Consider the following 13,128-nt stretch of genomic DNA (forward strand, 5'->3'; position numbering starts at 1 on the left):
AAATATAAATATTTACAGGTCCGGGATTGAGTTCCACATCTACAGACAGTAATTACTCTCCGGAAATGAGTTCCACATCGACAGACAGTTATTACTCTCCGGGATTGAGTTCCACATCTACAGACAGTAATTACTCTCCGGGATTGAGTTCCACATCTACAGACAGTAATTACTCTCCGGGATTGAGTTCCACATCTACAGAGAGTGACTACTCTCCGGGATTGAGTTCCACATCTACAGAGAGTGACTACTCTCCGGGATTGAGTTCCACATCTACAGACAGTAATTACTCTCCGGGATTGAGTTCCACATCTACAGACAGTAATTACTCTCCGGGATTGAGTTCCACATCTACAGACAGTAATTACTCTCCGGGATTGAGTTCCACATCGACAGACAGTAATTACTCTCCGGGATTGAGTTCCACATCTACAGACAGTAATTACTTTCCGGGATTGAGTTCCACATCTACAGACAGTAATTAGTCTCCGGGATTGAGTTCCACTTCGACAGACAGTAATTACTCTCCGGGATTGAGTTCCACATCTACAGACAGTAATTAGTCTCCGGGATTGAGTTCCACTTCGACAGACAGTAATTACTCTCCGGAAATGAGTTCCACATCGACAGACAGTAATTACTCTCCGGGATTGAGTTCCACATCTACAGACAGTAATTACTCTCCGGGATTGAGTTCCACATCTACAGACAGTAATTACTCTCCGGGATTGAGTTCCACATCTACAGACAGTAATTACTCTCCGGGATTGAGTTCCACATCTACAGACAGTACTTACTCTATCTGTGACAGGTCCACATTCTGAATGATAAGCATATTCAATATGGCATGGTTCATCCCCTCACTAGGGGCCTCCGTGGCCGAGTGGTTAAGGTCACTGACTACAAATCACTTGCCCCTCATCGATGTGGGTTCGAGCCTCACTCGAGGCGTTGAATTCAGGAAGCCATCCAGCTGGCTTACGGAAGGTCGGTGGTTCTACCCAGGTGCCCGCTCGTGATGAAATAATGCACGGAGGGGCACCAAGGGCCTTCCTCCACCATCAAAGCTGGAAAGTTGCCATATGACCTAAATTGTGTCGGTGCGTCGTTAAACCAAACAAAAAAAATCATCCCCGTAATGGTACATAGGTCAGACAAAGTCATCAGCTGGAGCAAGTCCCTCCATTCAGGGGGTGAAAAAAACCCACAAAACATACCCGAAACATAATTCAAGATGCAGTTTATATCCCCACTTTCCATCAGAATACAATATAAAGTTCATTTAAGCTATTTCAAGTAATTGAACAAAATTCAAAAGAAAAACTCAAAATTGTCGAGATTTTTTATCAGAAAAAAGCTCTTGCTGACTCTCATAGTATCATTACATTTCTCTAAGTTGAGCATTGTAGGACCACATTCGTAACAGATCGCATTTGTAACAGATTTCGTACGTGTGCGATCGCATTCGTAACGGGTAAAATGTGTTACGAATGTGTTTGTCCAACATGGGGGTTGACATTAGAAGCACATATGTATCATGTTAAGTTTTATACTGCAAATGACAATCAGTTGGTTGTCATCGCAACATCATTAAACGACTGCCATAAGCACCAGCACAAGTTGATAAGTATCGCCATAAGCACCATCACAAGCGTCGACGTCAATGATGTCATAGAATCATTTGAGCCGAATCATGAGAAAATGGGCCTTCGGGTATCTTCGAGTCTTTGCGACAAGTGTTGACCCAGATCAGCCTTCGCATCCGCGCAGACTGATCAGGGCCCATAGCGTTCGCTGTTATTTCAAAAAAAGGTTTATTCTACCTGAATATGAAATTTTCTGATCCTAACTCAGATGCATAAATGCACAGGTCAACCTATATATACACTTTACGGAAATTCACGAAAATGTCCGAATGCCAAATTTTCCGTGACGTGGCTGAATTTTTATTATCATTTCTGCATCCAATGCCACTACCAATATAATATGATTACAACTTCAGCTACATGTAGACCCACTTGCTCAAGTCACTGGTTTGAACCCGGTGGCGACATACATTTGTAGCTATCTTTCGTCATCAAGAGCTGTTTCAAGTTAGGTGACAAACAGGAAGTTGCCATCACAAGTCAGCGTCGTTGTCGTCGACGTCAATAACGTCATAATTTTTTTTGAGCTGCATCATAAGAAAATGGGCCTTCGAGAATCTTCGAGGCTTTGCGACCAATGTGAGCCCAGATCACCATGCGCATCCGCGAAGTCTGATCAGAGCCCACACCGTTCGTTTACGGGTCTGGTAAAACGCACCGATACACGTTAGGTCTTAACTGGGTGGATGAGAGACACAATATCTCTGGAAATTCCGGCCTGACTGTGAATTCAACCCGCTCCCCGGTTTCGTAATCTGCAAAAATATCCCCTGCACCACCCTCTCCGATGGAAACTAGCTAGTGTTCGCAAGGAACCGAGATGTTATAGATATATAACTTCTATACAAGTTTGGTCAAAATGAAATAATGAAATATGGTCTCTATTGTGTTCACATGACCAAAATAAGCAAATTGTGCCATAAATAATGTCATTTTATTTTTTGTCAGTTTGTTAAATGCGATCTGATACATACGTTGTCCTACATAGCGTCATTAGTAAATCCATGGAATTTTAGATTATCAAGGACCTATCTAACACCCAACAACACAGTCATTCTACGTTGTAGATATAGAAGGCTTTTTTGCCATATCATTAGGTCGTCTGCTGTACAGACTACACATCTGACGCCAATTTAAAGATACAGTCGAGGTAACAGTAGAAGTAGCTGACAAATAGCGTGATATGGCTACTCTTCGAGGAAAAAAGATATATAGTTCCTACAATATATAATTTCTAGGCAAGCTTGGTCATAATCAAATCATAAATGTGATCTCTGTCATGTTCACAATGCTAAAATCAGCAAATTTTGTCATTTAAGGGACCATAACTCCAGCAAAAATGTTGCTATACAGCTGGTTTTCGTCAGGAACCGAGATGTCATAGATATATAACTTCTCTACAAGTTTGGTCAAAATGAAATAATAAATATGGCCTCTATTGTGTTCAAGGAAGTGAGATCCTATATAAGTTTAATGAAAATCAAATAATAAATGTAGTCTCCACTGTGTTCACAAGCAGCATTTTTTACCAAATCAGGGGCCGTAACTCGAAGTCAAATAAATGGTGCAATACGGTTGTCTTTGAAAGGAACCGAGATCTTATAGATATACAAGTTGTATTCATATTGAGTCAAAATAACAAAACATGTGGTCTTAATCGGGTTCACAAGGCTAAAATCATTAATTATTGCCATTCCAGGGGCCATAACTCCTAGACGAATAAGGTGATATGGCTGGTTTTCGAAAGAAACCGAGATATAGATCTATATTAAGTTCTGCGCAAGTTTTGTCAAAATCAAATGATAAATGTTGTCTCTGTCATATTCGCAATAAAAATGTGAACGGACGGATCATCGCAATAGCTTACTTTGTCACTTCGTACAAGTGAGCTAAAACATGTAACAAATGTGTTTCAGATGTAAAAATGCACTTTTTTGTTCATTTTTCCGATTGAAAATGACATGTGACAAATGTGATCAGATGTCACATCAAAAATCGGCATCGATCACATTCGTCACAAAAATTGTTACATATGTGCTTGATTTCTGTTACGTATGCGATCTCATTTGTAACACGTGTTACATATGCGATCGCATTTGTAACACCTGTTACAAATGCGATCTGTTACGAATGTGGTCCTACAGGTATTACTAAAAATGATCGCTGATCTAAAAACACCGCAAAAATTAGCTCAGTGCACTTTCCCAAAACAAACAAACAAACAAACAAAAGAACAAAACAAAACAAAAAAAAAAAAAAAAAAAAAAAAAAAAAAAACAACAGTGTCACAAAATGTCAAAGCGTTTTCATTAACTACAACGAATGAGTCTTGTATTTGTAATAAATATCTAAATTACGTAAACGGCTGAGAGAGCATTTAAACGCAAATTTTGGTTCGACTTGACCAGTGGCTCATGCCTCAGCAGAAAGCCAAGTTGTACATTATCATCGATCTTACTTATATACTGACGTGATTTTTTTTGTGGCTTAAATATAAAGTTTTGATTTATTTTCAGATTTAAGGAATTATTGCTTGACTTTCATAACGTTTAATTAAATATGTAGACTTTACCGCGCGAAAGAATGAAGCTGCAGTACAAATGAATATATGGCAATAAGGTTATTGTAATGCCTGCTATTTATAATTCAAAAACACAGGGTTATCGTATTGCTGCTATTCATTTTAATGTTTTATGGGGTAATCCACCTTTGACCTTGAGAAAATTTAACAGAGTCGACAGGGTTCCAAACAGGAACTCCAAGAATAACTGAGACATAGTACAAAGGCCTTAAAAGGCAACAAAAATCTAATAAGAGCAATTTACATGGTAACAGTTATGTTACGATGTTTGGCGGTTTTGGTTTCTGTCGGAGCCAACGTTTCAAGCACATGACAACATTTTTAGTTAATTTGATAATAATCCCGTCAGAGATGCACTACACTGATATTAGCTGTACAACATCACCCGGTGCATGAGACAGGTGTATACGGGAAATGACGGTAAGGAGAGTGGGTAAACTCCAGATGCACGTCTCAATACGAAATGTACCAGAATTTTAACTCAGGGCTGCCAACATACGCGACTTTTTGATACCGTTCACACGAAGAAAATCTTTCGATTCAGGTTTTGCTGTCTTCGACGCTCTTTATCTAATGAAAATCACTCAAGTAATAAGAAAAATATAGGAAAAATGTCTCCTGAATCGAAACATTTTTTTCCGTAAATTGACGCAGGTTTGCCACCCTTTTTTACTCCAAGTAGCAACGTTTAAAATATATAACAAAATCTCATAATAAATGTTTTATTAATACTGATATTTTACGGGTATGTTATTAAGGTGGAATGCGCCTAATTTGAAGTTGTTGGGTTCCGTTTCGACATTTTGTTTAATATAAAATTCAGCATATTTCTCCCAGAATGCGTATTTTACTTTTTTGATATTTCTGTAACTTTTTTCACTGCAAACCTTGACGTCCATTTTTTATGAACCAGGATTTAACGTCTGTCAGACGGTTTTCGTATATTGTTCTGTTCATTCTACAAAAATCGATTTGCTTTTTCCTCATCATATTTTCATTTAAAATGTCTTAGCAATGGTGTATGATTTGTGGAGATCATTTAACGTAAAAGCCGATGTTGTTAATATTATTATTATTATACCAACTTATATAGCACGCTTTTCATACAAAATATGTACGTTCAAAAGTGCTTTACAAAAACACAAAGAACACATACATACATATACATACATGTAAATATATTGGTAAAAGATTAAAAGGAACAGTAATTAAAACAAGATCATCCATAAAATATGTTCAACGTTAAATTACATTACGAGAGCAATCCCTTTCTAAACACGAAACAAATGTTTTGGGTTTAACGCCATTTTCAACAGTACATTTCAAATGTGTATTTCAAATTTTGTTATTTTATATAACATATATGTATATGGAACAATATTAAGGCAAAAATTGCATATTGCCTTCTTGCGTACACGTGTCTCTGTCTGACAAGCTGACTGCTTGATTTTGACATTCGGAATCCCATCTTGCATTCTTACATGTACATGCCTTTATTTGATATTCAGTTTGATTTGATTTTGCCTGCTTCATATATTCGTCTCGCTTTCGGACATGCTGTAATCTGATATACTACTTCATCATACTGACTAGTGGTTCCGTACATCTTGCCTTCTCGGACCGTCAATGGTGTATACTAACATCTAGCTATCGGACATGCTGTAATCTGACATACTACTTCATCATACTCAAATAGTGGTTACTTACATCGTGCCTTCTTGGAACGTCAATGGTGTATACTTCTTAGTGAAAACAACTTAAGAAGTTTCTTAACTATGTGATTGCAAGGAGCTGGGTTATGAAATAATTTCAGTGCATTCTTAAATTCTTGTTCAGGTGGAGATAACCCTTTGTACGGAAACACACGAACTGTACCGAGAGTGTTAAGACTACACGTCCGGTAACCGCACTAAACACCATATATTCCTATTTGAATCCAAGTAAAATGAGTATATTTTTCGAGACTCTACCTTTAATCGGATATATAAATAGCGCGCTATAAATAGCATACAGAACAGAATTATGTCATCACCTGAGTACTAGTCGAATAATTACACGTTCATACATGTATTGTTTTATATTTGTGACGCTGACGGGCAATCTAATTGGGTATATTGCCTATATGAAAAAAATATCACAATATTTCCCGGGATCGCGTCAAATTAGTTGGACTACTGTTGCTTATTCAAAGGAGACATAATATCTAACATTTTGAGAAATGTGAGTACATTTTAGCTATTATAATTCATTTTATTTCAAATGTAAACAAACGTTTGACCTCACACAACCTATTATCATATGGGGCTGATTAAACACAAATATTCATTACAATTTTTGGAGAGTTTAAGTAGGGGAGGTTTGGGGGGGGGGGGGGGGGGGGGGGAGTGATTCCGAAATAGATTTGTGCAAAATATTTAAGTGTATGTTCGTTTGCAACGCCATTTTTCAGCAGTATTTCAGTTAAGTAACAGCGGACAGTTAACCTAACCAGTTCCTGGATTCTGTACCAGTACAAACCTGTTCTCCACAAGTAACTGCCAACTTCCCCACATGAATCAGAAATGGGGGACGAATGATATCAGACACGTCATTTATCAAATCGTCACGGAGAACATACGCCCCGCCTGGGGATCGGACTCAAAAACCCAAAATCAGTAGATTTGTGCTATGATCCCTACTACACTAAACAAAATTCCTAATCGATCAGTTTTTATTGCATTACTATTTTGTTAATAATGCAAGTATTTACATGAAAGTTCACATACCGACATTTAAATAGGTACTGCAGCTAATTATTTTTTTTAACGACTCACCGCCAAAGTAACTGCTTTAGGCGTTTTGGCCAATTTAGCATATTTTGCACGTGCAGGGCATGTGCACCAATATGCACGTGTTAATGAGCACGTTTGGCATTACTGACGAAAGTCCTACTAGAAAAACACATATCATCGTTAAATTGACACAAGAGCAACGCGCCCGGGCTGTCGGAATTATACAACAAAATTTAAAATCGGTCATTTCAATGAATTGTACTTTGGTTAAATTTCGAAAAAAGAGCGCGGATGGTAGATAACCAACGAGTGAAGGTTCTTGTAAAAGGAAATAAGATTACAAATGGAAATAACCATCAAAGTAACAGTTACAAACAAATAACATCAAAATTCTATTGAAATTGTAAAAACAATAACACTCTTGCCGTAAATATGTCCCAGCTAGCAACATTCTGACATCTCGATCCCATTGCTCTTGTGTCAATTTCACCATAATATGTGTTTTTCTAGTTGGACTTTCGTCAGTAATGCCAAAATTGTAAATGAACACGTGCATGTTGGTGCACATGCACTGCACGTGCAAAATATCCAATATCAGGCAAAATGCCTAATGCAGTTACTTTGGCCATGAGTCACCAAACATAGATTAGTAATTAGCTGCAGTACCTATTAAAATGCTGGCATGTAAAATTTCGTGCAAATACCTGCATTATTGACAAAATAGTAATACAAAAATAAAATGGCCGATTAGGAATTTTGTTGAGTGTATTGAACTAAATGAGTGAGTTTTGGGGAGAAACTGCTTGATTTGAAAGAAACTTGATGAGGACAAAGGATGTTACTAAAGTGTTTCAGAGAAAATAGTCCGCATTGTCAGCATTTTCAGATTAACATTACAAGGACATTTTCACTGTCTTTTTAGTGTTAATAAAAATATATAACATACACAATTACATGTAGAAATTCAGTGTGCACATTTTGATTAACATTTCACTACCGTAGGACATTTTCTTATCTGAAACCTGCCATGAATATCTGTCAAATTTTCTTTGGGCCTTTGAATTTTGGTGTTTTGCAGTACCTGATAGTATTTTAAAGGATTTTTTTTTCTTCAGAGCGCTGTGGTCAGCATTTGTCTCACGTGAACTGTGGAGACATTTGGATACTGTACCTAAATGTTCATCACAAAGTGCTGGTGTTTTGATATCTACCAGGTGTGTATGTTTTATATAAATATGTTAAAGCCTTTAGATAATTCTTAAAAAAAACGAACGTTTTAAGCATTTTGCATTTGTTAAGTATGTGTTTGTTAAGTATTGCTTTATAAATGAATATTTTTAACAACATTTAGTTTTATTATGGTGAAAAAAACACCAAACAATGGCCTTACTGAATGATGAATAACATCAAAATATCATTTTATACCCCCGCTTCGAAACGGGACGTATTATGTGATCACTAAAGTTGTCCGCTTTCTAACTTGAGCAGTTCTTATCCAACGTTACAGTGTATCTTGGTATCATAACTCGGTAAAGTTTGACAGTCAGCTGGATTATCCCAGTGTCTGTTGTATCACAGCCGATGGTTTACTTAAACTAAACTAAAACAAATTTCTGACAGACTGAGTGTAAACTGTTACTTAGGTACTTTTTATCCAATGTTCACCAACCTTGCCACAATGTTAATGAGCATAAAATCTCAGACAAATTCGATAACCTAATAATACTCTGAGGCACTCTGGAACAATAGCCCTTTAACAAGAAAATCGCAATATTGGCAGTGTCCCTCGTTTATCATATCCAATCTTAATCAAACTTAGTCATAATGTTATATTGGCCAAGTTCAATAACAAACAGAATAGTCCTCGAGGCTCTAGAATCCGTCAACATTTAGAAAACTGACAACTAGTCTGCTGAATAGGACTAGTACTCAAAAAGTCAAAAGTAATGTTTTGTGACGGGTGTATATTGTGACAGTTTGGCTCTCATGTTTAACTAGTATTGAGAAAATAAAAATGATTAACCATTGAAACATTTTAGTATTAATGAAAAAAAATGTACAGCTTAATTTCTTCTATTTTTTATCACATTTCAGTTCTAGCGCCACAAGTTTCTATATATTTTATTCACTAAAGAGTGTTTTTGTGAAACAAAATCTTCTGAAATATGAACGGCGTCACTGTGGAAGTGTTTTTTAATGAAATCATTTTTTAACTTTCGAAAAAAAAATGAAATAAAGCTGGAGGCATGTAACTGAAATCACTGTTTCTTGCTTCTGTACCGGTTCTTGCTGTTCTTCGTTTCTTAACATGGAACTGCATTAGAAGAGCCCGCACGCATTTTCTAACTTTCGAAAAAATAGAATAAAGCTAGGGGTCTGTATTAAATTTATTCACTCAGCAGTGTTTCTGGGTTCTGTACCGGTACTTAATGTTCTTCGCTCCTAACATAACTGAATTAAAGGTAGAGGCTTAATGACTATATGTGATACGAACACACCGAAGTCAGTTATATCAGGTATAAAGAAATCAGTTCGGCAAAACATGTTTCTTTATGTTCCGTATTACCATGCCCCATTTATTTTTTTTATTCCTCCAATGAAATGAATCTTCATATACACCATCAGCATGAAGTGGACATTTGCATATTATCGACACTTCTATGTCCGGTTATTTATTCTGGAGTTATTACCAATGTGAGGGAGACTTTAAGTTTGTCCTTTTTCAGTATGAAGACATGTTAGTTTTTTAAACTTTGTGTTGTCTCTTTCTGATTAACTCTCCTTCCTGTTATTTTCTTCTTCAGAGCAGACGGCAACAGAATTGGAGATTACCCAAATCTAAAGATGTTGAGGAGTACAAGAAACAACAAAAAAGCTATGAAAAACAAATGAAATAAAAACAACGTGAAATTATATTGAATCATGGCCCTGGGTTCCAAACCGTTCGACAACAACGAAAAAAAACAACTTTTTTTTAGCTCACCATAGCACAGACTGCTTAAGGTGAGCTATTGTGAGTGACCGGCGTCCGTCGGCGTGCGTCTTGCGTAAACATTTGCCTTGTGAACACTCTAGAGGCCACATTTATGACCCAATCTTTATGAAACTTGGTCAGAATGTTAGTCATGATGATCTCTAGGTCAAGTTTGAAAGTGGGTTATGTGGGGTCAAAAACTATGTCAGTAGGTTAGATCAAAGAAAATGCCTGTGAACACTCTAGAGACCACATTTTTGACCCAATCTTTATGAAAATTTGTCAGAATGTTAGAATGTTAGTCTTGATAATCTCTAGGTCAAGTTTGAAATTGGGTCATGTGGAGTTAAAACCTAGGTCAGTAGGTTAGATCAAATAAAACGCTTGTTAACACTCTAGAGACCACATTTTTAACCCAATCTTTATAAAACTTGGTCAGAATGTTAGTCTTGATGATCTCTAGGTCAAGTTTGAAACTGGATCATGTGGGATCAAAAACTAGATCACCAGGTCAGATCAAAGGAAAAGCAACATTTGTGTACCAATGTTTTTGAAACTTGGCCAGAATGTTAGCCTTGATTATCTTTAGGTCAAGATTGAATCTGGGTCATGTAGTATGGGGGTTTGCGGGTGTCCGACCACAGTTGGTGGTTCAAAATGCCTCATGAGGGTCCCGTGCCCAGTTTGGGGTTGCCCCCACGGGGTTTAATCTCACCCCAAGTGTTTTACGTGTGTGATTGAAATTCGACATACCGCTCACACGTAGTCCCTAGCTAAAAAGCTATATGGGTAGAATACGATGTATTATTAATCGTATAAGACAAGCTGGTTCTCACTGAATAAGTTTTAAATATATTTGCGGTTTAAAGTCAGTAAAAAGTGTATCATATACCCCCAGCCTGGGTTAGTTTTACACTTAAAATCAAGTAGGATTTACTGATTTTACCAGGAAAACAATATCCTGACGCAAAAGCGCTTTCGACCCGAAGGTCTTCTTCAGTTGCTATAAAATCTGAATCCTAAGTTGTATGAGATATTTTCAGTATATATCAAATATCGGTACTTTTATGTGGGTTCCGATTTTATTATAGCCTTTTCTACAATTAGTTATATATGTGTAAGTGCATATAATTGTTTACGCTGGTGTGGCGTAAGGTTTATATAATTTTGAAGGGTAGGTTCCTTCGCTCTAGATTAAATTTCTAGAGCAAGCCTAAAATGGCTTGTATGCACATGCACTTTAAATAAATGCACTTAAGATAAATGCACTTAAGATAAATCAGGGTAGGTTCCTGAATACCCAGAAAAAAGAAAATTTCTGGGATAATTTGTAATCACTATAAGCGAGGTAGGTTCTCGTATAAATATAGTGAGTTGGAGAATAAACAAATTACCAACAAAAACGTTTTAAGAAACGTTAGAGATTTATTCCGTAGGTATGTATTTCTAGAACAAAAGAATGCCAAGTATGTTTGGCAAATGCACAGTTCTACTGAATCAATAAGACTGTGAGGCTATTTAGTATGGGGGTTTGCGGGTGTCCGACCACAGTTGGTGGTTCAAAATGCCTCATGAGGGTCCCGTGCCCAGTTTGGGGTTGCCCCACGGGGTTTAATCTCACCCCAAGTGTTTTACGTGTGTGATTGAAATTCGACATACCGCTCACACGTAGTCCCTAGCTAAAAAGCTATATGGGTAGAATACGATGTATTATTAATCGTATAAGACAAGCTGGTTCTCACTGAATAAGTTTTAAATATATTTGCGGTTTAAAGTCAGTAAAAAGTGTATCATATACCCCAGCCTGGGTTAGTTTTACACTTAAAATCAAGTAGGATTTACTGATTTTACCAGGAAAACAATATCCTGACGCAAAAGCGCTTTCGACCCGAAGGTCTTCTTCAGTTGCTATAAAATCTGAATCCTAAGTTGTATGAGATATTTTCAGTATATATCAAATATCGGTACTTTTATGTGGGTTCCGATTTATTATAGCCTTTTCTACAATTAGTTATATATGTGTAAGTGCATATAATTGTTTACGCTGGTGTGGCGTAAGGTTTATATAATTTTGAAGGGTAGGTTCCTTCGCTCTAGATTAAATTTCTAGAGCAAGCCTAAATGGCTTGTATGCACATGCACTTTAAATAAATGCACTTAAGATAAATGCACTTAAGATAAATCAGGGTAGGTTCCTGAATACCCAGAAAAAAGAAAATTTCTGGGATAATTTGTAATCACTATAAGCGAGGTAGGTTCTCGTATAAATATAGTGAGTTGGAGAATAAACAAATTACCAACAAAAACGTTTTAAGAAACGTTAGAGATTTATTCCGTAGGTATGTATTTCTAGAACAAAAGAATGCCAAGTATGTTTGGCAAATGCACAGTTCTACTGAATCAATAAGACCCAAATGCGATTTTATTCAAAGTATAATACAATGTCTAGACTGATAAAGTATTCCTCTTACAGTCAAAGATTATGAATCTAAATAGTTGAATAAGACTTTATTTAAAGTATAATACAAAGTCAAAACGGATAAAAGCGCTTCTTCTTACATTCAAATTTAATATATTTAAATATTTGAATTAGAAGCGCGAAGGAAAAATATTTGAGTACAAAAACAATAATCGATATGCGAAGTAAAAATCGAAAATGAGCATTAATTCATCAATTAATTACGGCCACCTTTGAATCTCTTTGACAAGGGTGCTGGTTAATTAAACCAATTAGTCTGCATTTATACCGTATGATCTTGAAAGGAATATCTCACCATGACTAAAATGTTACATCCCCAGGTATCAATTTATGTGGGTACCGTTAGATAAATATGCCAGAGTCTCAAGGAATACTCGCAGTTCTATATTTTAATGTAGACTGTGTACTAGCTAAATTATTTTGGCTAGCATTATTCTTTATAGCATGCATTGGAGATAGTAAATCTATTGTTTGTTAGATCTTACTAACAATGCAAAAAAAGCCTGCATTACTATTTCATTTTTACACGCTATACAAAATAACGAGAACCTACCTCGTACATAGCTGAGCTCACTTACACCAGGTTTCACCTGGATATTCAGGAACCTACCTGACAGAGCATTAAACAATAACAGGCTTTAATAAAATCTAACGTGAATCACGTTAATATTGATTAA

General features: G+C 36.5%; 1 long non-coding RNA gene across 1 annotated transcript; it reads left to right on the forward strand.

Moving 5' to 3' along the window:
* The first annotated feature begins 5,604 nt into the window (after positions 1 to 5,604).
* LOC123551051 (uncharacterized) lies at positions 5,605 to 10,333 on the forward strand. The gene is made up of 3 exons (XR_006686330.2): positions 5,605 to 6,447; positions 8,114 to 8,212; positions 9,803 to 10,333. It is a non-coding gene; the product is annotated as an uncharacterized LOC123551051 (long non-coding RNA).
* The last annotated feature ends 2,795 nt before the right edge of the window (positions 10,334 to 13,128 follow it).

Source organism: Mercenaria mercenaria, chromosome 13 (assembly GCF_021730395.1).
Source record: "Mercenaria mercenaria strain notata chromosome 13, MADL_Memer_1, whole genome shotgun sequence".
Lineage (NCBI taxonomy): Eukaryota > Metazoa > Mollusca > Bivalvia > Venerida > Veneridae > Mercenaria > Mercenaria mercenaria.